Consider the following 26,812-nt stretch of genomic DNA (forward strand, 5'->3'; position numbering starts at 1 on the left):
ATTTTTTCTTTAGAAAGAAAAAAAATTGCGTTAACCAAGTCTTCATTGCAGTTTAGCTCCAAAACCTGGGAATTAATCCATCATTGGATTCAACACACTGACAATGGAATCTGATAAATTTATATGTGTTTGAGAGAAAGTTGGTGAGCAGGCTCAAGCAGTGATTATTGACATGACTAACCCAACTGCCCTGATCAGACGGCCTATCTCTGTAGAAAGTGCCATCATGAATCTGGAATCTAAGATGATAGCTCTGACAGGTAAGCCTGATGGGAATGTTAGGAGAATTTTATCTCACATTGGCTGCTTTGTTACCTTAAATGTAAGACAGGTGTCAGTAACTCACAGCAAAGTGTCATCAGTAGTAGTAATGCCAAAAGTTTCGCCCAAGCTGTGATTTGAGTGTGCCAACGAGAGGTCCCTGAGCACCAGAGCTGCTTTGCGACATCACCTGTAGTGCCAAATATACAAGAGGAAGAGAACACTCAGAACCTCTTCCCCGTGGGCTCTACTTCTGGAAATGTCAGTGCCCACACTGTGCCTTGTTCCCCAGTAGTGCTGTGTGGTGCCCTTGACAAAGGGACCTGCTTTACATGGTGTTCCTAGTCATCCCACAGTAGAAGCCACAGATACCTGTCTTACGAAACACTGTAAATAGTACTTTATTTCCCTGAACTCTGGGGACCTTGGGTGCTCAAAACCTTTTAGTTACCTTGAGAATGTAGAATCATTTTATATTGCCTTGATTGGGGAAATGAAAGGATTATGTATAAGTGGACTTACTTGAAAAGAAAAAACTTTTTGGGCCAACAAAGTTAAGACCTTTCTATTTAAAAGACATTGCTGAATCCTCTTTTTTTTTGTTTTCCCTCAAAAAGATCTTTGTTCTGTTAACTACTCTACCCCCTTGCCATGCAATCTTGTGAAGGTATTTTTTAGAATGTTTTGTGTAAGCAAACTTTTAATCTTAATTGAGGAATTATTATACTTTATGGATTCTTTTCTGTTTCCTTAAATTTGTCATTTATCCTTTGTGTGTTTGTGATGGCGTATTCACCTTGTAGTGCTTGCTTTTCTGCATTTTATGTTGTTGCAGTACTTTTTTAAATTAATTTTTATTGTGCTTTAAGTGCAAGTTTACAAATCAGGTCAGTCTCTCATACAGAAATTTACATACAGGCGGAGCCAAGATGGTGGAATAGAGAGACGCCTCCATCGAGCCCTCTTTACAACAAAGACCCAAAAAAACAAGTGAAACGAGTATATTTGTGACAAGCTGGGAGCCCTGAGCATCAAAGGAAAGCTTAGACAACGAACTGAGGGGTGGGGGAAGGAAGGGGCTGTTCAGAAGTGGAGAGGAATTACTGGACCGGAATCGCGGGGAGCCCTCAGGCACCATTCCCGGAGTGGTATTGGCGGCGGGCTAGTAATAGTATTCCACCGCAGTTTCCTCAGGAAGCAGCAGCCAGCCACACAGCCCACTCACAGCTCCGGAACCTGAAGGGCGCTCTCGGCAAAAGCTAAGTACTTGCGTATATTTTACCGCACCCCCACCCACCCCCAGGCCGGCTTCAGCCTCTGCATTCCCTGGGCCTGAGATAGACCCTGGTGAGGACCTAGAGCCATCCTCCTGGCCTTGGGGAAGGGAAAAATTTACAAATGGGGGGAAAAGATAATTTGCTAGCTCCATTAACTGGGGGAGTTCAGGACAAAAGCAGCTCCTGCCCAGGCATAAAGAGTCCTTGGACCTTGAGCACCTTTCCCTTCTGCATGGACCTGTGTGGGCCTATTTCAGGAGAATAGGCCCTTATTGGCAAACTCCAACCATTTCAGCTGTGCAGTGGAGAGATGGGTGTTTGACGTTTGACATTGCCTATTAAACAAGGTCCTCACCTACACACAGCAGGGACCTAAGGACTGGTAGCGCCACTCAGGTCACCCAGCCACCCGCAACAGGGGTCCAAAGATAACTGGTACCTCCCAGTCCTTACAACCAAAAAACTTTGGGTGCCCACGGACCCTCTGCAGAACCCACCCACCAGCACACTCTAGGGAACAGAGACACGTTTTCCTCAGAGACACTTGGGGGTCAGTTCTTAGCCCCCTGCCTTGTTCAGAGCATGACCCTCTGCTGCAATCAGATACCGGTATATAACCCAATCACCCCTGCCCCTCTAAGGCTATAGGACAGAGCCTGTGCCACACACTTGATATCAGCTACCTGGACACCTGAGCTGAACTCATACAAGAAAATTGAATGGACTCCGAGACTGATACACCTGATAACAGCTCTAGCCAGCTGGGAACAGAACACCAGAGCTCCAAAGGCAAAAATAATCAAACTAGCTAACTCAAGCAACCCATAGGGGTATACCAAAACAAAACAGAGCAAGCAGCTACGACACAGTAAGCAAGCATAAACTAATACGATAACTTATAGATGGCTCAGACACAACAGTCGATATCTTGTCACATAAAGAAACAGACCATGATCACCTCAACAGGCTCTCAAAACAAAGAATCCAGGGATCTTCTAGATGAAACTGCATTCATGGAATTACCAGATGCAGAATACAAAAGTTTAATATACAGAACCCTTCAAGACATCAGGAGGGAAATGAGGCAATACGCAAAACCAGCCAAGGAACACACAGATAAAGCAACTGAAGAAATTAGAAAGATTATTCAGGAACATAATGAAAAGTTTAATAAGCTGGAAAAATCCGTACACAGGCAGCAATCAGAAATTCAGAAGATTAACAATAAAATTACAGAATTAAATAACTAAATAAAAAGTCAGAGGAGCAGAATTGAGCAAGTGGAAGCTAGAATTTCTGAACTTGAAGATAAATCACTTGGCACTAATATATTTGAAGAAAAATCAGATAGAAGAATTAAAAAAAAATGAAGAAACCTTAAGAATCATGGGACTCTCTCAAGAGAAATAACCTACGAGTGATTGGAGTACCAGAACAGGGAGGGATGACAGCAAATGCAGAGAAAATGGTTGAAGATTTGTTGGCAGAAAAATTCCCTGATACTGTGAAAGATGAGAAGATATCTATCCAAGATGCTCATTGAACTCCACATAAGGTAGATGTTAAAAAAAAAGTCCCCAAGACATATTATACTTGCCAAAACCAAAGATAAAGAGAATTATAAGAGCAGCAAGGGATAAACGAAAAGTCACCTACAAAGGAGAGCCAATAAGAATAAGCTTGGACTACTTGGCAGAAACCATGCAGGCAAGAGGCAATGGGATGACATATTTTAAAAAAATTGAAGGAAAAAAATTGCCTACCAAGAATCGTATATCCATCAAAACTGTCTCTTAAATATGAAGGTGAAATTAAGACATTTCCAGATAAACACAAGTTTAGGGAATTCGTAAAAACCAAACCAAAACTACAAGAAATACTAAAGGGAGTTCTTTGGTTAGTAAATCAATAGTATCAGCTATCAACCCAAGACTGGAACACTGGGCAGAGCAACCAGAAGTCAAACCAGAGAAATCCAAAAAAACAAAGCAAGATTAAAAAAAAAAAACCCAACACAGGGTAACAGCAATGTGATTATGTAAAAGAAGACAACATTAAAATAATAAAGAGGGACTAAGAAATGTAATCGTACACCTTCCATATGGAGAGGAAGATACGATGATACAAAGAAATAAGTTAGTTTTAAATTTAGAAAAATAAGGGTAGATAATAAGGCAACCACAAAGGAGACAAACTATCCTACTCATCAAAATACAATATAAGGGAAGAATACAGACTCTGCAGAAACAAAGTCAACAACAACAAATATGAGGAAAGGACACTATATAAAGAAAATCTACTCAGCACATAAAATCAAGTGGGAAAAAGAAACTGTCAACACACAAAAAAAGACATCAAAATGATAGCACTAAATTCATACCTATCCGTAATTACCCTGAATGTAAATGGACCAATAAAGAGACAGAGAATGGCAGAATGGATTAAAAAACAAGATCGACCTGTATGCTGCCTACAAGAGACACACCTTAGACTTACAGACACAAGCAAACTAAAACTCAAAGGATGGGAAAAAATGTATCAAGCAAACAACAATCAAAAAGGACCAGGAGTGGCAATATTAATTTCTGACAAAATAGACTTTAAAGTTAAATCCATCACAAAGGATAAGGAAGGACACTATATAATGATTAAAGGGACAATACACCAAGAAGATATAACCACATTAAATATTTACGCACCCAGTGTGGGGCTGCAAGATACAAACTCTTTCAGCATTGAAAAGTGAGATAGACAGCTCCACAATAACAGTAGGAGACTTCAACATAGCACTTTTGGTGAAGGACAGGACATCCAGAAAGAAGCTCAGTAAAGACACAGAAGATCTGAATGCCACAGTCAACCGACTTGACCTCGTAGACATACACAGAACACTCTACCCAACAGCAACCAAGTACACTTTCTTTCCTAGTGCACATGCAATATTCTCTAGAATAGACTACATATTAGGTCATAAAACAAGCCTTAGCAGAATCCAGGACGTTGAAATATTACAAAGCATCTTCTCTGACCGTAAGGCCATAAAAGTGGAAATCAATAACAGGAAAAGCAGGGAAAAGAAATCAAACACTTGGAAACGGAACAATACCCTGCTCAAAAAGACTGGATTATAGAAGACATTAAGGATGGAATAAAGAAATTCAGAGAATCCAATGAGAATGAAAACACTTCCTGTCAGAACCTTTGGGACACAGTAAAAGCAGTGCTCAGAGGCCAATTTATATCAATAAATGCACACATCCAAAAAGAAGAAAGGGGCAAAATCAAAGAATTATTCCTACAGCTTGAACAAATAGAAAGAGAGCAACAAAAGAAACCCACAGGCACCAGAAGAAAACAAATAATAAAAATTAGAGCTGAACTAAATGAGACAGAAAACAGAAAAACAATTGAAAGAATTAACAAGACCAAAAGCTGGTTTTTTGAGAAACTCAACAAAATTGGTAAACTACTGGCCAAACTGACAAAAGAAAAACAGGAGAGGAAGCAAATAACCCAAAAAAGAAATGAGATGGGCGATATTACAACAGACCCAACTGAAATGAAAAGAATCATATCAGATTACTATGAAAAACCGTACTCAAACAAATTTGAAAACCTAGAAGAAATAGATGAATTCCTAGAAACACACTACCTACCTAAACTAACACAAACAGAGGTAGAACAACTAAATAGACCCATAACAAAAGAAGGCATTGAAAAGGTAATCAAAAACTCCGAATAAAAAAAAAGCCCTGGTCCGGATGGCTTCACTGCAGAGTTCTACCAAACTTTCAGAGAAGAGTTAACACCACTACTACAAAAGGTATTTCAGAGCATAGAAAAGGACGGAATACTCCCAAACACATTCTGTGAAGCCACCATATCCCTGATACCAAAACCCGTTAAAGACACCACAAGAAAAGAAAATTATAGGCTTATATCCCTCATGAATGTAGATGCAGAAATCCTCAACAAAATTCTAGCCAATAGAATTCAACAACATATCAAAAAATAATTCACCGTGACCAAGTGGGATTCATACCAGGTATGCAGGGATGGTTCAACATTAGAAAAAAAATTAATGTAATCCACCATGTAAATAAAAGACAAGAACCACGACTTTATCAATTGATGCAGAAAAGGCATTTGAAAAAGTTCAACACTTGGTCATGATAAAAACTCTCAACAAAATAGGAATAGGAGGAAAATTCCTCAACATAAGGGTATATATACAAAGCCAACTGCCAGCGTCACCCAAAATGGAGAGAGCCTGAAAACATTCCCCTGGAGATCGGCAACCACACAAAGATGCCCTTTATCGCCACTCTTATTCAACATTGTGCTGGAAGTCCTAGGCAGGGCAATTAGGCTAGATAAAGAAATAAAGGGCATCCAGATTGGCAAGGAAGAAGTCAAAGTATCTCTGTTTGCAGATGACATGATCTTATACACAGAAAACCCTAAGGAATCCTCCAGAAAACTACTGAAAATAATAGGAGAGTTCAGAAGAGTATCGGGATAGAAGACAAAATACAAAAATCAGTTGGATTCCTCTACAGCAAGAAAAAGAACATCGAAGAGGAAATCACCAAATCAATGCCATTTACACTAGCCCCCAAGAAGATAAAATAGTTATGAATAAATCTTACCAGAGGTGTAAAAGACTTATACAAAGAAGACTACAGTACACTTCTGCAAGAATCCAAAAGAGGTAACGTAAGTGGAAAAATGTACCTTGCTCGTGGATAGGAAGACCTAACGTTATAAAAATGTCTGTTCTCCCAAAAGCGATCTATACATTTAATGCAATTCCGATCCAAATCGCAACGACATTCTTTAATGAGATGGAAAAACAAATCACCAACTTTATATGGATGGGAAAGTGGCCCCGGGTAAATAAGGCATTACTGAAAAAGAAGAACAAAGTGGGAGGCCTTACTTTACCTGACTTTAGAACTTATTATACCACCACAGTAGTCAAAACAGCCTGGTACTGGTACAGCAACAGATATATGGACCAATGGAACAGAATTGAGAACCCAGACATAAATCCATCCACATATGAGCAGTTGATATTTGACAAAGGCCCCAAAACAGTTAAATGGGGAAAAGACAGTCTTCTTAACAAATGGTGCTGGCATAACTGGATATCCATCTGCAAAAAAATGAAACAAGACCCATACCTCACTCCATGTACAAAAATGAGCTCAAAATGGATCAAAGACCTAAATATAAAATCTAAAACAATAAAGATCATGGAGAAAAAATAGGGACAATGTTAGGAGTCCTAATACATGGCATAAACAGTGTACAAAACATTATAAAGAATGTAGAAGAAAAACTAGATAACAGGGATCTCCTAAAAATCAAACACCTATGCTCATCCAAAGACTTCACCAAAAGAGTAAAAAGACTAACTATAGGCTGGGAAAAAGTTTTTAGCTATGACATTTCTGATCAGTGCCCGATCTCTAAAATCTACATGATAACTGCAAAAACTTAACTGCAAAAAGACAAATAACCCAATGAAAAACTGGGCCAAAGATATGAATACACACTTCACTAAGGAAGACATTCAGGTAGCTCACAGATACATTAGGCAACGTTCATGATCATTAGCCATTAGAGACATGCAGATCAAAACTACAATGAGATTTCATCTCACTCCAACAAGGCAGGCATTAATCCAAAAAACACAAAAGAATAAATGTTGGAGAGGCTGTGGAGAGATTGGAACACTACCACACTGCTAGTGGGAATGTCAAATGGTACAACCACTTTGGAAATGGATTCGGAGCTTCCTTAAAAAGCTAGAAATAGAACTACCATACGATCCAGCAACCCCACTCATTGGAATATATCCTAGAGAAATAAGAGCCTTACACGAAGAGGTATATGCACACCCATGTTTATTGCAGCACTGTTTACAATAGCAAAAAGATGGAAGCAACCAAGGTGCCCATCAACAGATGAATGGTTAAATAAATTATGGTATATTCACACAATGGAATACTACGCATCGATAAAGAACAGTGAGGAACCTGTGAAACATTTCATAACATGGAGGAATCTAGATTGCATTATGCTGAGTGAAATTAGTCAGTTACAATAGGACAGATATTGTATAAGACCACTATTATAAGAACTTGAGAAATAGTTTAAACTGAGAAGAAAACATTCTTTTGTGGTTACGAGGCGGGGGGGAGGGAGGGTGGGAAAGGGGCATTCAATAATTAGGTAGTAGATAAGAACTACTTTAGGTGAAGGGAAAGACAGCACACAATACAGGGGAGGTCAGCACAATTGGACTAAACCAAAAGCAAAGAAGTTTCCTGAATAAACTGAATGCTTCAAAGGCCAGCGTAGCAGGGGCAGGGGCCTGGGGACCATGGTTTCAGGGGACATCTAAGTCAATTGGCATAATAAAACCTATTAAGAAAACATTCTGCATCCCACTTTGAAGAGTGGCGTCTGGGGCCTTAAATGCTAGCAAGCAGCCATCTAAGATGCATCAATTGGTCTGAACCCACCTGGATCAAAGGAGAATGAAGAACACCAAGGACACAAGGTGATTACGAACCCAAGAGACAGAAAGGACCATATGAACCAGAGACTACATCAACCTGCGACCAGAAGAACTAGATGGTGCCTGGCTACAACCTATGACTGCCCTGACAGGGAACACAACAGAGAACCCCTGAGGGAGCAGGAGAGCAGTGGCATGCACTCCCCAAATTCTCATAAAAAGACCAGACTAAGTGGTCTGACTGAGACTAGAAGGACCCCGGTGGTCATGGCCCCCAGACCTTCTGTTGGCCCAGGACAGGAACCATTCCTGAAGCCAACTCTTCAGACAAGGATTGGACTGGACAATGGGTTGGAGAGGGATGCTGGTGAGGAGTGAGCTTTTTGGATCTGGTGAACGCTTGAGGCTATGTTGTTATATCCTGCCTGGAGGGGAGATGAGAGGGTGGAGGTGGTTAGAAGCTGGCAGAATGGACATGAAAAGAGAGTGGAGGGAGAGAGAGTGCCGTCTCATTAGGGGGAGAGTAATTGGGAGTGTGTAGCAAGGTGTATATGGGTTTTTGTGTGAGAAACTGACTTGATTTGTAAACTTTCACTTAAAGCACAATAAATATAAAAAAAATTTACGTAACCCTGGTATACGTTCGTAATTGCTCTCCTCCTAATGAAACATAGCAATCCTTCCCTCCACTCTCTCTCCTGGTGTCCATTTGGTCAGCTTCTGACCCCCCCTTCCCTCTCGTCTCCCCTCCAGACAGGAGATGCCAACATAGTCTCATGTGTCTGCTTGATCCAAGAAGGTCATTCTTCACCAGTGTAGTTTTCCATCCCATATTCTAGTCCAATCCCTGTCTGAAGAGTTGGCTTTGGGAATGGTTCCTGTCTTGGGCTAACGGAATGTCTGGGGACCATGGCTTCTGGGCTACTTCTACTCCCAGTCTGACCATTAAGGCTGGACTTTTTACAAGAATTTGGGGTCTGCATGCTACTGCTCTCCTGCTCCTTCAGGGGTTCTCTGTTGTGTTCCGTGTCAGGGCAGTCACAGGTTGTGGCTGGGCACCATCTAGTTCTCCTGGTCTCAGGATGATGTAGTCTCTGGTTTATGTGGTGTTTTCTGTCTCTTAGGGTCGTAATTACCTTGCGTCTTTGGTGTTCTTCATTATTCCTTGCTTCAGACGGGTTGAGACCAACTGATGCGTCTTTTTTTTTTTTTTTTTAGAGAGCTGCTTGCTAGCGTTTAAGGCCCCATATGCCACTGTCCAAAGTGGGATGCAGAATGTTTTCTTGATAGATTTTATTATGCCAATTGACTTAGATGTCCCCTGAAATCATGGTCTCCAAAGCCCTGCCCATGCTACACTGGCCTTCAAAGCATTCAGTTTATTCAGGAAACCTCTTTGCTTTTTGTTTAGTGCAGTTGTGTTGACCTCTCCTGTATTGTGTGTTGTCTTTCCCTTCACCTAAAATAAAACTCATCTATCTAATTAATGAAAGCCCCTTTCCCTCTCTCCCTCACTCCCTCCCCCTCTCATAACCATCAAAGAATATTTTCTTCTCTTTTTAAACTGTTTCTCCAGTCCTAATAATAGTGGTCTTATACAATATTTGTCCTTTTGCAACTAACTGATTTCACTCAGCACAATGTCTTCCAGAATTGTGCATGTTATGAATTGTTTCATAGATTCGTCAGTTTTCTTTATCGATGCGTAGTATTGCATTATGTGACTGTACCATAATTTATTTATCCATTTATCTGTTGGTGGGCACCTTGGTTGCTTCCAATGACTGCCATGACAGGGAGCACAGCAGAGAACCCCTGAGGGAGCAGGAGATCAGTGGGATGCAGACCCCAAATTGTCATAAAAAGACCAGACTTAATGGCCTGACTGAGACTAGAAGAATCCCGGCGGTCATGGTCCCCAAACCTTCTGTTGGCCCAGGACAGGAACCATTCTCGAAGACAGCTAATAAGACATGGAAGGGACTGGACAATGGGTTGGAGAGAGATGCCGATGAAGTGTGAGCTACTTGTATCAGGTGGACACTTGAGACTGTGTTGGCGTCTCCTGTCTGGAGGGGAGATGGGAGGGTAGAGGGGGTTACAAACTAGCAAAACCATCATGAAAGGAGAGACTGGAAGGAGGGAGCGGGCTGACTCATTAGGGGGAGAGTAAGTGGGAGTATGAAGTAAGGTGTATATAAGCTTATATGTGACAGACTGACTTGATTTGTAAACTTTCACTTAAAGCACAATAAAAATTATTTAAAAAAAGTATAGTTGGGAGAATTTGGATCAGAATTGCATTGTACGTATAGATGGCTTTTGGTAGAATAGACATTTTTACGACGTTAAGTCCTCCTATCCATGAGCAAGGTATGTTTTTCCACTTATGTAGGACTCTTTTGGTTTCTTGCAGTAGCGTCTTATAGTTTGCTTTGTATAAGTCTTTTACATCCCTGGTAAGATTTATTCCTAAGTATTTTATCTTCTTGGGGGCTACTGTAGATGGTATTGATTTGGTGATTTCCTCTTCGCTGTTCTTTTTGTTGGTGTAAAGGAATCCAACTGATTTTCGTATGTTCATCTTGTGTCCTGATGCTCTGCTGAACTCTTCTGTTAGTTTCAGCAGTTTTTTTGAGGATTCTTTGGGGTTTTCTGTGTATAAGATCATGTCATCTGCAAATAAGAATACTTATACTACTTCTTGCCCATCTGGATACCCTTTATTTCTTTATCTAGCCTAATTACCCTGGCTAGGACCTCCAGCACAATGTTGAATAAGATTTTTTTTTTTTAAGGGGCATCCTTGTCTGTTTCCTGTTCTCAAGGGGAATGCTTTCAGAGTCCCTGCAGTTAGGCTGATGTTGGCTGTTGGCTTTGTATAAATGCCATTTATTATGTTGAGGAATTTTCCTTCTATTCCTGTTTTGTTGTCAGTGTTTTTATCATGAATGGGTGTTGGACTTTGTCAAATGCCTTTTCTGCATCAGTTGGTAAAGTCGTGGTTCTTGTCTTTTATTAACATGGTGGATTACATTGTTTTTCTAATGTTGAACCATCCCTGCATACCTGGTATGAATCCCACTTGGTCATGGTGAATTATTTTTTGATATGTTGTTGAATTCTGTTGGCTAGAATTTTGTTGAGGAATTTTGTATCTAAGTTCATGAGGGATATAGGTCTGTAATTTTCCTTTTTTGTGGTGTCTTTACCTGGTTTTGGTATCAGGGGTTTGCTGGCTTCATAGAATGAGTCTGAGAGTATTCTGTCCTTTTCTGTGCTCTAAAACCTTTAGCAGTAGTGGTGTTACCTGCAATGAAGCTGTCAGGGCCAGGGCTTTTTTTTTTTGTTGGGAGTTTTTTGATTGCTTTTTCAACCTCTTCTATTGTTATGGTTCTATTTAGTTGTTCTACTTCTGTTTGTGTTTGTTTAGGTAGGTAGTGTGTTTCTAGGAATTCATCCGTTTCTTCTAGGTTTTCAAATTTGTTAGAGTAGAATTTTTCGTAGTAATCTGATATAATTCTTTTAATTTCAGTTGTGATATTGCCTTTCTCATTTCTTATTTGGGTCAGTTTCCTCTCCCGTTTTTCTTTCGTCAGTTTGGCCAATGGTTTATCAATTTTGTTAGTTTTCTCAGAGAACCAGCTTTTGGTTTTGTTAACTCTTTCAATTGTTCTTCTGTTCTCTAATTCATTTAATTCTGCTCCAATTTTTATTATTTGTTTTCTTCTGGTGCCTGAGTGTTTTTTTTTTTTTTTGTTGCTCTCTTTTTATGTGTTCAAGTTGTAGGGACAGTTTTTTGTTTTTCTATTTTGGGCTTTTCTTTTTGTATGTTTGCACTTACTGCTATAAATTGACCTGTGAGCACTGCTTTCGCTGTGTCCCAAAGTTTCTGCTGGGAAGTGTTTTCATTCTCATTGGATTGTTTGAATTTCTTTATTTCCTCCTTAATGTCTTCTATAACCCAGTCTTTTTTGAGCACTGTATTGTTCAGTTTCCAAGTATTTGATTTCTCTTTCCTGGTTTTTCTGTTACTGATTTCTAGTTTTATGGTCTTATGTTCTGAGAAGATGCTTTGTAATATTTCACTGTTTTCAATTCTGCAAAGGCTTGCTTTATGACCTAAAATGTGGTCAATTCTAGAGAATGTTCCATGTGCCCATGTGCACTAGAAAAGAAATTATACTTGGTTGCTATTAGGTGGAGTGTTCTGTATACGTCTATGAGGTCAAGTTGGTTAATTGTGGCGTTTAGATCTTCTGTGTCTTTATTGAGCTTCTTACTGGATGTCCTGTCCTTCACCGAATGTGGTGTGTGAAGTCTCCTACTATAATTGTGGAGCTGTCTATCTCTCTTTTCAATGCTATCAGAGTTTGTTTTATGTATCTTGCAGTCCTGTCATTGGGCGCATAAATACTTAATATGGTTATATCTTCCTGGTAAATTGTCCCTTTAATCATTATGTAGTGTCCTTCCTTATCCTTTGTGGTGGATTTAACTTTAAAGTCTATTTTGTAAGAAATTAATATTGCCACTCCTGCTAGTTTTTGATTGTTGTTGGCTTGATATGTTTTTTTCTATCCTTTGAGTTTTAGTTTGTTTGTGTCTCTAAGTCTAAGGTGTGTTTCTTGTAGTCAGCATATAGCTGGATTTTTTTTTTTTTAATCCAATCTGCAACTCTGTTTATTGGTGCATTTACTCCATTTACATTCAGTGTAATTATAGATAGGTATGAGTTTAGTGCTGTCATTTTGATGCCTTTTTTTTGTTTGTTGTTGACAGTATCATTTTTCCACTTACTTTTTTGTGCTGAAAAGTTTTTCTTTGTAAATTGTGTGTTCCTCTTTATCATTGTAGTTGAATTTGTTTTTGCTGAGCCTTTATGTTTATCTTGGTTTTTATTTTGAAGTATGGGATTGTTAGTCTTCTTTGTTGTGACCTTAATATTTACCCCTATTTTTCTAAGTATAAACCTAACTTGTATCTCCCTATATGTCACCTTGGTTTCCCCTCCATATGGAAGATCTCGTAGCAGTACTTTTGAGAGGCCTTATCTAGTCTGTTTTTGCTGTTTGCTCTTTTCAGCAGGTCTCCAAAATGACCTGCATTTTAGTCTTCCTGGTTCTCCTGTACAGTTTTCTTTAACAATGTATCCATGACTCTTTGATAGGGGGATGTTTTGGGGATGAGAGAGGTATAGATAGAACATGGTATTTAGATGCTGTCATTCCCCTGCAGCCAAAGACCACCTGTGACACAGCTGAAGTTGAACAAGTTGGTTTTACTTGTTGCAACAAAGGAAACCATGCGCCATGGGGACTGTGGGATGTTTCAGTAAGAGGGTGTAATAAACAACCTTTCATAGGATTTGGAATTTGGTTGAAAGATTTGAGAAAAGGCCTAAAGAAGTAGAAGTTTGTTCTAGATTGGATGCTGTCAGAAAGTGGGGGTAATTTTATGATTAGGTATGTCAATAAATCTTATCTACAAGGGAGTACAGACAAGAGCAAGGGTAAAGCTGTGATTGGTAAAGAAGTAGCAGTCCCTCATTTTAGTTGAGAGAGGGAGATGTTTTGTATTTTGTGGGTTGCACGGTAATCTTGTTTTGTCTATACTTAGATGAAATTATGAATTGGCCTTGCTTTGTGTCACTTTTTCAAGGTCTCAGAGAGACCTTGTCTGAGGTGGGTTATTCTCTGAGATGTCTGTGTCCACTAGGAGAATAACAAAGCCTGGTTGTGAGTGCCCGGCCAGCTTCTGGATGGTTGGGCTGCTCTTTGTTTCTTTTTTTTTTTTTCTTTCTCAATGTTAATATGAATTGCATCAGCTCTTATACAATGTTGAGTACTGTTTTCTTTTTTGCATAGGGAAATGTGAAATTATGAAACCAAAGTGGTATAATTTTAAGGCTTTATTCTCTTTTTACTGTTATGTGGCTGTAAGGATGGTCTTGTATAGATTGTTGACAAGTAGAGGATCTAAGTGTGTTTTAAAGGTTTTAGACCAAAATGAATGAAACCGTATTAGAAAAAAAGGGGGGGGGGGAGTATTTGTACAGTGATTGAAATAGGTGACTTAAGTACATACAGATGAGCTATGAAGAGCAAGTGTATTTGCATATGTATTTTACGGAGGTGTTTGGAAAATAGTTTGTGTTGATAGTTTTATACTCTCTCATTTTCTGTTAACTTTGTATGTTACACACCTTTTTACATTTATAACAGCTGTTTGTAATTGCTTTATAGTATTATAAGGTGTAATATTTCCGTTTGAACCTTTGGATAATTTCATATTTCACACTATTATACCTAATGATGTAAAAACAAGCTCCCTTAACATTTTAATAAAGACTCAAAGTATTAAAAAAAAAAAGAAGAAGGGCAAGTGTACTGTTTCCTACACCAGGACTGGTTACACAGGGGACGCTGTGAAAGCACGAGAGTAAAGTCAAGGGGCCTCACAGATTCTCTCCATTGTGGCTGGTAAAGTCTTGTCATTGAGAAGGGGCTTTTCATGGAATAGACCTCTTTTTTTATTTTTCCAGATTTTACTTATTTTGTTTGTTGTTGTTGAGAATATTACAGCAAAACATACATCAATTCAATGGTTTCTACACGTGCAATTTAGTGACCTTGATTACATGTCTTCCAGTTATAAACGATTCTCACCCTCTTTTTCTGAATTGTTCCTCCCTCATTAACATAAACTCACTGCCCCTAAGGTTCTTATCTAATATTTTGAGTTGCTCTTATCAGCTTGATCCCATATAGGTAGCTCTTAAAAGAGCATAATGCTTGAGGCAGATTTTTTTCTAATAATTTTTATTGTGCTTTAAGTGAAAGTTTACAAATCAAGTCAGTCTTTCACACAAAGACCCATATACACCTTGCTATACACTCCCAATTACTCTTCCCCTAATGAGACAGCCCACTCTCTCCCTCCACTCTCTCTTTTCGTGTACATTTCACCAGCTTCTAACCCCCTCCACCCTCTCATCTCCCCTCCAGGCACGAGATGCCAACCTAGTCTCAAGTGTCCACCTGATGCAAGAAGCTCACTCCTCACCAGCATCCCTCTCCAACCCATTGTCCAGTCCAATCCTTGTCTGAAGAGTTGGTTTCGGAATGGTTCCTGTCCTGGGCCAACAGAAGGTCTGTGGGCCATGACCACTGGGGTCCTTCCAGTCTCAGTCAGACCATTAAGTCTGGTCTTTTTATGAGAATTTGGGGAGTGCATCCCACTGCTCTTCTGCTCCCTCAGGGGTTCTCTGTTGTGTTCCCTGTCAGGGCAGTCATTGGCTGTAGCCGGGCACCATCTAGCTCTTCTGGTCTCAGGCTGATGTAGTCTCTGGTTCATGTGGCCCTTTCTGTCTCTTGGGGTTGTAATCACCTGTGTCCTTGGTGTTCTTCATTCTCCTTTGATCCAGGTAGGTTGAGACCAATTGATGCATCTTAGATGGCTGCTTGCTAGCGTTTAAGACCCCAGACACCACTCTTCAAAGTGGGATGCAGAATGTATTCTTAATAGGTTTTATTATGCCAATTGACTTAGATGTCCCCTGAAACCATGGTCCCCAGACCCCCGCCCCTGCTACGCTGGCCTTTGAAGCATTCAGTTTGTTCAGGAAACTTCTTTGCTTTTGGTTTAGTCAATTGTGGTGACCTCCCCTGTATTGTGTGTTGTCTTTCCCTTCGCCTGAAGTAGTTCTTATCTACTATCTAATTAGTGAATGCCCCTCTCCCACCCTCCCTCCTTCCCCCCTCTCGTAACCACAAAAGAATGTTTTCTTCTCAGTTTAAACTATTTCTCAGGTTCTTATAATAGTGGTCTTATACAATACTTGTCCTTTTGCAACTGACGAATTTCACTCAGCATAATGCCTTCCAGGTTCCTCCATGTTATGAAATGTTTCACAGCTTCGTCACTGTTCTTTATCAATGTGTAGTATTCCATTGTGTGAATATACCATAATTTATTTATCCATTCATCCGTTGGTGGGCACCTTGGTTGCTTCCATCTTTTTGCTGTCGTAAACAGTGCTGCAATAAACATGGGTGTGCATGTATCTGTTCGTGTAAAGGCTCTTATTTCTCCAGGATATATTCCAAGGAGTGGGATTGCTGGATCGTATGGCAGTTCTATTTCTAGCTTTTTAAGGAAGCGCCAAATCAATTTCCAAAATGGTTGTACCATTTGACATTCCCACCAGCAGTGTAGAAGTGTTCCAATCTCTCCACAGCCTCTCCAACATTTATTATTTTTTGTTTTTTGGATTAATGCCAGCCTTGTTGGAGTGAGATGAAATCTCATTGTAGTTTTGATCTGCATTTCTTTAATGGCTAATGATTGTGAACATTTTCTCATATATCTGCTAGCTACCTGAATGTCTTCTTTAGTGAAGTGTCTATTCATATCTTTTGCCCATTTTTTCATTGGGTTATTTGTGTTTTTGCAGTATCATATAGATTTTAGAGATCAGGTGCTGGTCAGACATGTCAAAGCTAAAAACTTTTTCCCAGTCTGTAGGTAGTCTTTTTACTCTTTTGGTGAAGTCTTTGAATGAGCATAGGTGTTTGAGTTTTAGGAGCTCCCAGTTATCTAGTTTTTCTTCTGCATTCTTAATAATGTTTTGTGTACTGTTTATGTTATGTTTTAGAGCTCCTAACGTTGTCCCTATTTTTTCTCCCAAGATCTTTATCATTTTAGATTTTATATTTAGATCTTTGATCCATTTTGAGTCAGTTTTTGTACATGGAGTGAGGTATGGGTGTTGTTTCATTTTTTTGCAGATGGATATCCAGTTATGCCAGCACCATTTGTTAAAAAGACTGTCTTTTCCCCACTTAACTGTTTTGGGGCCTTTGTCAAATATTAACTGCTCATATGTGGATGGATTTATGTCTGGATTCTCAATTTTGTTCCATTGGTCCATGTATCTGTTGTTGTACCAGTACGAGGCTTTTTGACTACTGTGGGGGTATTAAATAAAGTCAGGTAAAGTAAGGCCTCCCACTTTGTTCTTTTTCAGTAATGCCTTATTTATCTGGGGCCTCTTTCCCTTCTGTATGAAGTCGTCGATTTGTTTCTCCATCTCATTAAAGGATGTCGTTGGGATTAGGACTGGAATTGCATTAAATGTATAGATCACTTTTGATAGAATAGACATTTTTGTAATGTTAAGTCTTCCAATCCACGAGCAAGGTATGTTCTTCCACTTGTGTACGTCTCTTTTGGTTTCTTGCAGAAGCATACTGTAGTTTTCTTTGTGTAAGTCTTTTACACCTCTGGTAAGATTTATTAAGTATTTTATCTTCTTGGGGGCTAGTGTAAATGGCATTGATTTGGTGATTTCCTCTTCAATGTTCTTTTTTTTGGTGTAGAGGAATTCAACTGATTTTTGTATGTTTCTCTTGTATCCCTATACTCTGCTGAACTCTTCTATGAGTTTCAGTAGTTTTCTGGGGGACTCCTTAGGGTTTTCAGTGTGTAAGATCATGTCATCTGCAAATAGATACTTTGACTTCTTCCTTGCCAATCTGGATGCCCTTTATTTCTTTATCTAGCCTAATTGCTCTGGCTAGGACTTCCAGCACAATGTTGAATAAGAGTGGCGATAAAGGGCATCCTTGAGTGGTTCCTGATCTCAGTGGGAATGTTTTCAGGCTCTCTCCATTTAGGGTGATGTTGAGTGTTGGCTTTGTATAAATGCCCTTTATTATGTTGAGGAATTTTCCTTGTATTCCTATTTTACTGAAAGTTTTTATCATGAATGGGTGTTGAACTTTGTCAAATGCCTTTTCTGCATCAATTGATAATATCATGTGATTCTTGTCTTTTGTTTTAGATAGATTACATTAATTGTTTTTCTAATGTTGAACGATCCCTGCATACCTGGTATGAATCTCACTTGGTCATGGTGAATTAGTTTTTTGATATGTTGTTGAATTCGATTGGCTAGAATTTTGTTGAGGATTTTTGCATCTACATTCATGAGGGATATAGGTGTATAATTTTCTTTTCTTGTGGTGTCTTTACCCGGTTTTGATATCAGGGATATGGTGGCTTCATAGAATGAGTTTGGTAGTATTTCCTCCTTTGTATGCTCTGAAATACCTTTAGTAGTAGTGGTGCTAACTCTTCTCTGAAAGTTTGGTAGAACTCTGCAGTGAAGCCATCCAGACCCAGGCTTTTTTTTATTGGGTGTTTTTTGATTACCTTTTCAATCTCTTCTTTTGTTATGGGTTGCCAGAAACTCTTTTAAGCTCTGTGCCTATAGGTGCAAATAAGACAGCCGAGGTCCCTGCCTTCACAGAACTTGCATTCTGGAACAGGGAGACGGACTAACAGATCATAGTGCTCTGAAGGCAGTGGAATGGAGTGGGAGGGGAGATGACGTGATCAGGAAAAGCTGCTCTGCAAAGTTGACCAGAGAAGAGAAACTGTCGAAGCAAAGAGCCTGAAAAGCTAATTACGCAAAATGTAGAGCTCATGGCTATCATGGACTCCCTGGGTGGTGTATCCTGGGCTCTGTGCTGTGCTCCTTCAGAGCAGAGAATGGTTTCATCTTTCTTCACACTCCTCTCGGCACTTGGCTTAGTTCCTTAAATTGAACTTGATAAATATGCATTGCCTGCCCAAGGAGGTGGCCTTCCCGCTTTACTTACCTTCTTCTTGGAGTAGGTGTTTATGGAGTCAGTTCCATCCATCCCTTCCCAAGGGGTCAAAGGGGCTGCTGTGCTCACAATGGATGAGGATCCAGGTTGGGGAGCTTTTATAGCAGTCAGCCCTCAGGCAGGAAAAAGAGGTTCTCTTGACTCCTTGGTATTGATGAGGAAGCCAAGGCTAAGTGCCTGGTGTCATGTGATACCACTGGTCACAGGGCTGAGAGATGTGTGTGAGATACAGCTCCAGGCCTCAAGGAGCCAGACGCTGGTGGTAGTATGACTGCTTGGAGTGGAGGAACATGATAGAGGGAGAAGTGATTGGGCTGGATCCTGACCAGTATGGGGTTATAGGAGACAGAAAAAGAGGCTGAAGGTGTTGAGGGGATGACCAAAGCGAAAAAAAGAAACCCAAACCTCTTGCCGTCGAGTCGATTCCAACTCGTGGCGGCCACATGTGTTACAGAGTAGAACTGCTCCGTTGGGTTTTCTTGGCCTTAATTTTTGTGGAAGCATATTGCTATGCCTTTCTTCCATGTTGTTGCTGGGTGGCTTCAAACCACCAAGCTTTAAGTTAGTAGCCCCGAGCAAACGATTTGTGCCACATAGGGACCTAAGAGGATAACAGGTGTCCGTTGTGGTTTAAGGACTAGTGACGGTAGCTGGATGAGTGACTAAGGCTTCAGGGAGGATTGAGCCAGATCACAGAGAGCCCCAAGTTTGGGAACTGGGGAGACAGTGCTTGAGAAGTCAGATGGCACTATCAGAGGGGCACTTTAGGACCCCGTGCAGCCTAGGCCGAGGGACCAGGGAAGGATGAGGCAGGAGGTGGGAAACCCAGTTGGTGTCTGAATGAGGGTGGTGGCCACTGAGTGGAATAAGGGGATGGCTGTCTGAGACAGGAATGAGGAGAAGGATTCAGACTGGAGGATCTGATCAGATACAAGGGTTAGAAAGGAAAAGGGACCCTTGAGACCATGAGGATTCCAACATGGAAAATAGTGATTGTACTAGTAACAAAAATAGGACAGTCAGAAGGGCTGCTGTCTGGATCAGGCGTTGAGCTGGAGGTGCCACTGGGAATGCAGGCTGTGGATCAGGGTGTGTTGGGTGAAGGAAGGAGGCCAGAGAGAGTTGTCATAGGAAAATTTCAAGGCAAGAGAGAATCCTGAGTGAAAGAGGTGGTCAGCATGATATGCCTCAGGTCCAGCAATCTCGGGGACCTTGGTAAGAAAGCCCGAGGCAGTCCAGGGTGGGGAGGAAGGGGCGGGTGGATGGGTACAGGTTCCAAGTCTAGGAGGAGAGGAAGATGAGTGTGCCGACTGTGGAGGGGGGCAGGAATAGAGGACAGGTAGGGAGAATCAGGCATGTTTGGTGGGATGCACTGCTGGCACAGTGGTAAAGAGCTCGGCTGCTAACCAAAAGGTCAGCAGTTCAAATCCACCAGCCGTTCCTTGGAAGCTCTATGGGGCGGTTCTACTCTGTCCAGTAAGGTTGCTGTGAGTCAGTATCATCTTAGTGGCAGTTGTTTTTGGTTTTGTTTTTTTTTTGGTGGGAAGGAGAGTGGGCCCAGGGTGGGATTAAAGAGTGTCCAGAGGAGGTAGGAGGGGGCCTGTGAGAGTGGAAGGAGGCCTCTTCTTTATGGCAGGGTTTACATTAGAATCTTTTTTTTTTTTTTTTTGTCATTTTAAAGATTAGTAGAAAATTAGACTTTTCTGACTGTAAGGCCATAAAAGTGGAACTCAACAACAGGGAAAACGGGAAAAAATGAAACACTTGGAAACTGAAGAATACACTGCTCAAAAAAAGACTGGATTATAGAAGACATTAAGGATGGAATAAAGAAATTGAGAGAATCCAATGAGAATGAAAACACTTCCTATCAGAACCTTTGGGACACAGCAAAAGCGGTGCTCAGATGCCAATTTATATCAATAAATGCACACATCCAAAAAGGAGAAAAGGCCAAAATCAAAGAATCATCCCTACAACTTGAACAAATAGAAAGAGAGCAACAAAAGAAACCCACGGGAACCAGAAGAAAACAAATAATAAAAATTAGAGCTGAACTAAATGAAATAGAAAACAGAAAAACAACTGAAAGAATTAACAAGACCAAAGGCTGGTTTTTGGAAAAAATCAACAAAATTGATAAACCACTGGCCAAACTGACAGTAGAAGAACAGAAGAAGAAGCAAATAACCCGTAATATGAAATGAGGTGGTTGATATTACAACAGACCCAACAGAAATTAAAAGAATCAAATCAGATTACTATAGATTTTGTACTCTAACAAATTGGAAAACCTAGAAGAAATGGATGAATTCCTAGAAACACGCTACCTACCTAAAGTAACACAAACAGAGGTAGAACAACTAAGTAGATCCGTAACAAAAGAAGAGATTGAAAAGGTAATCAAAACTTCCAACAGAAAAAAGATCTGGTCCGGGCGGCTTCACTGCGGAGTTCTACCAAACTTTCAGAGAAGAGTTAGCACCACTACTACTAAAGGTATTTCAGAGCATAGAAAAGGATGGAATACTACCACACTCATTCTATGAAGCCACCATATCCCTGATACCAAAACCAGGTAAAGAAACCACAAGAAAAGAAAATCATAGACCTGTATCCCTCATGAATGTAGATGCAAAAATTCTCAACAAAATTCTAGCCAATAGAATTCAACAACGTATCAAAAAAATAATTCACCATGACCAAGTGGGATTCATACCAGGTATGCAGGGATGGTTCAACATTAGAAAAACGATTAATGTAATCCACCACATAAATAAAACAAAAGACAAGAATCACATGATTTTATCAATTGATGCAGAAAAGGCATTTAACAAAGTTCAACACCCATTCATGATAAAAACTCTCAGCAAAATAGGAATAGAAGGAAAATTCCTCAGCATAATGAAGGGCATTTATACAAAGCCCACAGTCAACATCACCCTAAATGGAGAGAGCCTGAAAGCATTGCCATTGAGATCAGGAACCACACAAGGATGCCCCTTATCACCACTCTTATTCAACATTGTACTGAAGGTCCTAGGCAGAGCAGTTAGGCTAGATAAAGAAATAAAGAGCATCCAGATGGGCAAGGAAGAAGTCAAAGTATCTCTATTTGCAGATGACGTGATCTTATACACAGAAAACCCTAAGGAATCCCCCAGAAAACTACTGAAACTCATAGAAGAGTTCAGCAGAGTATCGGGATACAAGATAAATATACAAAAATCAGGTGGATTCCTCTACACCAAAAAAAAGATCATCGAAGAGGAAATCACCAAATCAATGCCATTTACGATAGCCTCGAAGAAGATAAAATACTTAAGAATAAATATTACTAGAGATGTAAAAGTCTTATACAAAGAAAACTATAGTACACTTCTGCAAGAAACCAAAAGAAAAATGTACCTTGCTCATGGATAGAATGACTTAACATTATAAAAATGTCTATTCTACCAAAAGCGATCTATACATTTAATGCAATTCCGATCCAAATCCCAACGACATTCTTTAATGAGATGGCGAAACAAAACACCAACTTCATATGGAAGGGAAAGAGGCCCCAGATAAATAAGGCATTACTGAAAAAGAAGAACAAAGTGGGAGGCCTTATTTTACCTGATTTTAGAATTTATCATACCACCACAGTAGTCAAAACAGCCTGGTACTGGCACAACAGATACATGGACCAATGGAACAGAATTGAGAATCCAGACATAAATCCACATATGAGCAGTTGATATTTGACAAAGGCCCCAAAACAGTTAAATGAGGAAAAGACAGTCTTTTTAACAAATGGTGCTGGCATAACTGGATATCCCTCTAAAAAAAAATGAAACAAGACCCATAACTCACTCCATGTACAAAAACAAACTCAAAATGGATCAAAGACCTATAAAGTCTAAAACAAGAAAGATCATGGAAGAAAAAATAGGGACAACGTTAGGAGCCCTAATACATGGCATAAACAGTATACAAAACGTTATTAAGAATACAGAGGAAAAACTAGATAACTGGGAACTCCTAAAACTCAAACACCTATGCTCATCCAAAGACTTCACCAAAAGAGTAAAAAGACTACCTACAGACTGGGAAAAAGTTTTTAGCTTTGACATTTCTGACCAACGTCTGATTTCTAAAATCTACGTGATACTGCCAAAACTCAAAGACAAAAATACAACCCTATCAAAAAATGGGCAAGAGATATGAATAGACACTTCACTAAAGAAGACATTCAGGTAGCTAACAGAAACATGAGGAAATGTTCACGATTATTAGCTCTTAGAGAAATGCAGATCAAAACTACAATGAGATTTCATATTAACTCCAACAAAGCTGGCATTAATCCAAAAAACACAAAAGAATAAATGTTGGAGAGGCTGTGGAGAGATTGGAACACTTCTACACTGCTGGTGGGAATGTCAAATGGTACAGCCACTTTGGAAATCGATTTGGCGCTTCCTTAAAAAGCTAGAAATAGAACTACCATAAGGTCCACCAACCCTACTCCTTGGAATATATCCTAGAGAAATAAGAGCTTTACACGAAGGCTTACACACCCATGTTTATTGCAGCACTGTTTACAATAGCAAAAACATGGAAGCAACCAAGGTGCCCATCAACGGATGAATGGATAAGTAAATTATGGTATATTTACACAATGGAATACTATGCATCGACAAAGAACAATGGTGAATCTGTGAAACATTTCATAACATGGAGGAACCTGGAAGGCATTATGCTGAGTGAAATTAGTCAGTTGCAAAAGGACAAATATTGTATAAGACCACTATTATAAGAACTTGAGAAATAGTTTAAACTGAGAAGAAAACATTCTTCTGTGGTTACGAGAGGAGGGAGGGTGGGAGGGTGGGAGGAGGGGTATTCACTAATTAGTTGGTAGATAAGAACTACTTTAGGTGAAGGGAAAGACAACACACAATACAGGGGAGGTCAGTACAACTGGACTAAACCAAAAGCAGTGAAGTTTCCTGAATGAACTGAATGCTTCGAAGGCCAGTGTAGCAGGGGCAGGGTTTGGGGACCATGATTTCAGGGGACATTTACAGCAATTGGCATAATAGAATCTATTAAGAAAACATTCTGCATCCCACTTTGAAGGGTGGCGTCTGGGGTCTTAAATGCTAGCAAGCAGCCATCTAAGATGCATCATTTGTTCTCAACCCACCTGGATCAAAGGAGAATGAAGAACACCAAGGACACAAGGTGATTACGAACCCAAGAGACAGAAAGGGCCACATGAGCCAGACACTGCATCATCCTGAGACCCGAAGAACTGGATGGCGCCCGGCCAGAACTGATGACTGCCCTGACAGGGAACACAACAGAGAACCCCTGAGGGAGCAGGAGAGCAGTGGCATGCACTTCCCAAATTGTCATAAAAAGACCAGACTTAATGGTCTGACTGAGACTGGAAGGACCCCAGTGGTCATGACCCCCAGACCTTCTGTTGGCCCAGGACAGGAACTATTCCCGAAGCCAACTCTTCAGACATGGATTGGACTGGACAATGGGTTGGAGAAGATGCTTGAATCAGGTGGACACTTGAGACTACGTTGGCATCTCCTGCCTGGAGGGGAGATGAGAGGGTGGAGGGGGTTAGAAGCTGGTGAAATGGACATGAAAAGAGAGTGGAGGGAGAGAGTGGGCTGTCTCATTAGGGGGAGGGTAATTGGGAGTATGAAAAAAAATAAAAAAATAAATTTTTTTTTTTTAGCAAGGTGTATATAAGTTTTTATGTGAGAGACTGACTTGATTTGTAAACTTTCACTTAAAACACAATAAAAATTACAAAAAAGAAAATCAGAGATGAAACAAATTTTGAGTTTGGGGAATGAGGGTAATGTAGGTTGAGAATTGGATGTTCACGGCCTTGTAGGAGATGGCCCCTTAGTTCCCCGTCCTCAGACTGGCTGTCCTACCAGTACTGCAGAGTGCACATGCCAACAGTCCTCCTGCCCACAATCCTCATGCCCACAAGTTCACAGTCCTCACACCCTCAGTCCATAGGCCTGCAGTCCTCTTGCCCGCAGTCCTCATCCCACAGTCCACACACCTTCAGTCCTCCTGCCTGCCGTCCACACGCCTGCAGTCCACAGGCCCACACTCTTCGCACCCGCAGTCCACGGGTCAGCAGCCCACGGGCCCGCAGTCCTCGTGCCTGCAGCCCTCTTGCCCACACTCCACAAACCCACAGTCCACACACCCGCAGTCCTCACGCCCGCGGTCTACAGGCCCACAGTCCACATGCCTGCAGTCTACAGTCGCTTCTTGGCTGGAGTCCGGGGCAAAATAGCCTTTCAGTAGATTCGTTTACTGATTAGGTTTTTGAGGCCCATATTCAAATCGTTCTTTGCATGCAGTCATTCTTTGCATTCTTTAAACATATGAAGGTGGAGATTCAGTGGTAGAATTCTCTCCTTCCATGCGAAAGACCTGGCTTCAACTTCTGGCCAAAGAACTACATTCACAGCCACCACCGGTCTGTCAGTGGAGGATTGCATGTTGCTATGATGTTGAACAGGTTTCAGCAGAGCTTCCAGGCTAAGAGTAGGAAGAAAGGCCTGGCAGTCAGCAAAAACCCTATGGATCGCAGTGGTTTGATCTGCAACCGATCATAGGGATGGCGTGGGACTGGGCAGTGTTTGTTCCATTGTGCGTGCGTAAGGTCTACACGAGTTGGGGCTGACTTGACAGCAGTCAACAACAACAACCTAGAATTTAAAACGTAATACAGTTGATCTCAAGTGTTTACCAAGTCTAGTCAGAGTTACTGGGTCAGTCTCCCAGAATCTTGGTAAAGGATGGCAGGTCTTGGCTGCCTAGCCCCAACCCACCCCTGCATGCAGTGTTGGCAGCCTTCCCTGAGTCTCCTCACCACCACCCAGGCCTTGTCAGTCTATGTATCCTTTATGGGTGAGAACTCCCAATTTCATTTATTCTCAGTGGGAGGGAAGACAAGCACTTGAGTACCTGGTGCATGCTGGTATTGATGTTCATCATCTTACTGGTTTTACAGAACCCCGATGGGATGGGGGCTTTTATCTCCCTCTTTACGGCTGAGGACGCAAAGGGCATGTGGTGAGTCTAGAGGGGTTGGCACTCTGACCCACTTCTCTATGTCTCTCAATGCCTTCTACCTTACAGCAATGCTGAAGAACATAAAATGGGAGAAAGAATCTGGGCGATAAAGGGACTAAGGTTATCAGGAAGTGTACGTTTTGACCAGAAGTGGAAGGGGGAGAGGGCATTAGGGGACTTGAGACCATGTGGAAAGCACAGGTGAGCTGGAACTCTTCCCCCCAAGAGCATGGTGAGGCACAGGTGCCCCTGGGGTGAGCTGCCCAGTCCATATATGGTGTGGGTGCTTTCCTCCCCGCTCATCCCTATGCCCTCTGTTCTGCCAGGTGACGGCCACAGCGGTGAGGTCTCGTGCAGCTGCCAGGATGGTGGAGGACCAGGCATTCACCCAGCTCTGCAAGTTGCCTCTGCAGCCCTCTTACATGCACACCATCAGCAACACCTGCCGGATCATGCAGCACTCCCGGGCACTCCTGCATGGGCTGCTGGCCCTCCATGACAGTGGGATTCTATTCCATGTTGTCCTGGTGGTGGAGGGGAAACACATCCTGGCCCACCGTATCCTGCTGGCTGCGTCCTGTGATTACTTCACGTAAGTTTTACCTACACCCTGTTGTTCTTTTTGTTTTAAAGTTTTTAAAATTTTTTGTGATAAAATATGTGTAACATAAAATTTGCAATTTTAACATGCACAGTCTGTTTTTACAAGTAAGATAACGCAGCCCCGCCAGGTAGGTGTACTCGGTCACAGGGACTGGGCCGCCTCCCACTCACACCAGAGTTCCTCCAGCTGCTCGATGTGATGACTCAGCGACCAAGCCCCAGAGACAGAAGGGGTCAGAGGGTTGCTTGTTTCTCTTACCTATCCTGTCTCTCGGGTATGTTCTCCCTTTTTCTTTTCTAAACGATGGTTTTACTTTTAATACTGCATTTTATACAATGAATTTTCTGCTGTAAGTACACCTTGGTATAAA

The 26,812-nt window shown here is 41.0% G+C and overlaps 1 long non-coding RNA gene across 1 annotated transcript in view; it reads left to right on the forward strand.

Annotated features, from left to right (window-relative positions):
• The window catches only part of LOC126065721 (uncharacterized), a 91,943-nt gene extending 65,643 nt beyond the window's left edge, over positions 1-26,300 (forward strand). The window contains exon 3 of the long non-coding RNA XR_007514912.1: positions 26,165-26,300. This is a non-coding gene — a long non-coding RNA (uncharacterized LOC126065721). The remainder of the gene's footprint in view (positions 1-26,164) is intronic.
• The last annotated feature ends 512 nt before the right edge of the window (positions 26,301-26,812 follow it).

Source organism: Elephas maximus, chromosome 22 (assembly GCF_024166365.1).
Source record: "Elephas maximus indicus isolate mEleMax1 chromosome 22, mEleMax1 primary haplotype, whole genome shotgun sequence".
Lineage (NCBI taxonomy): Eukaryota > Metazoa > Chordata > Mammalia > Proboscidea > Elephantidae > Elephas > Elephas maximus.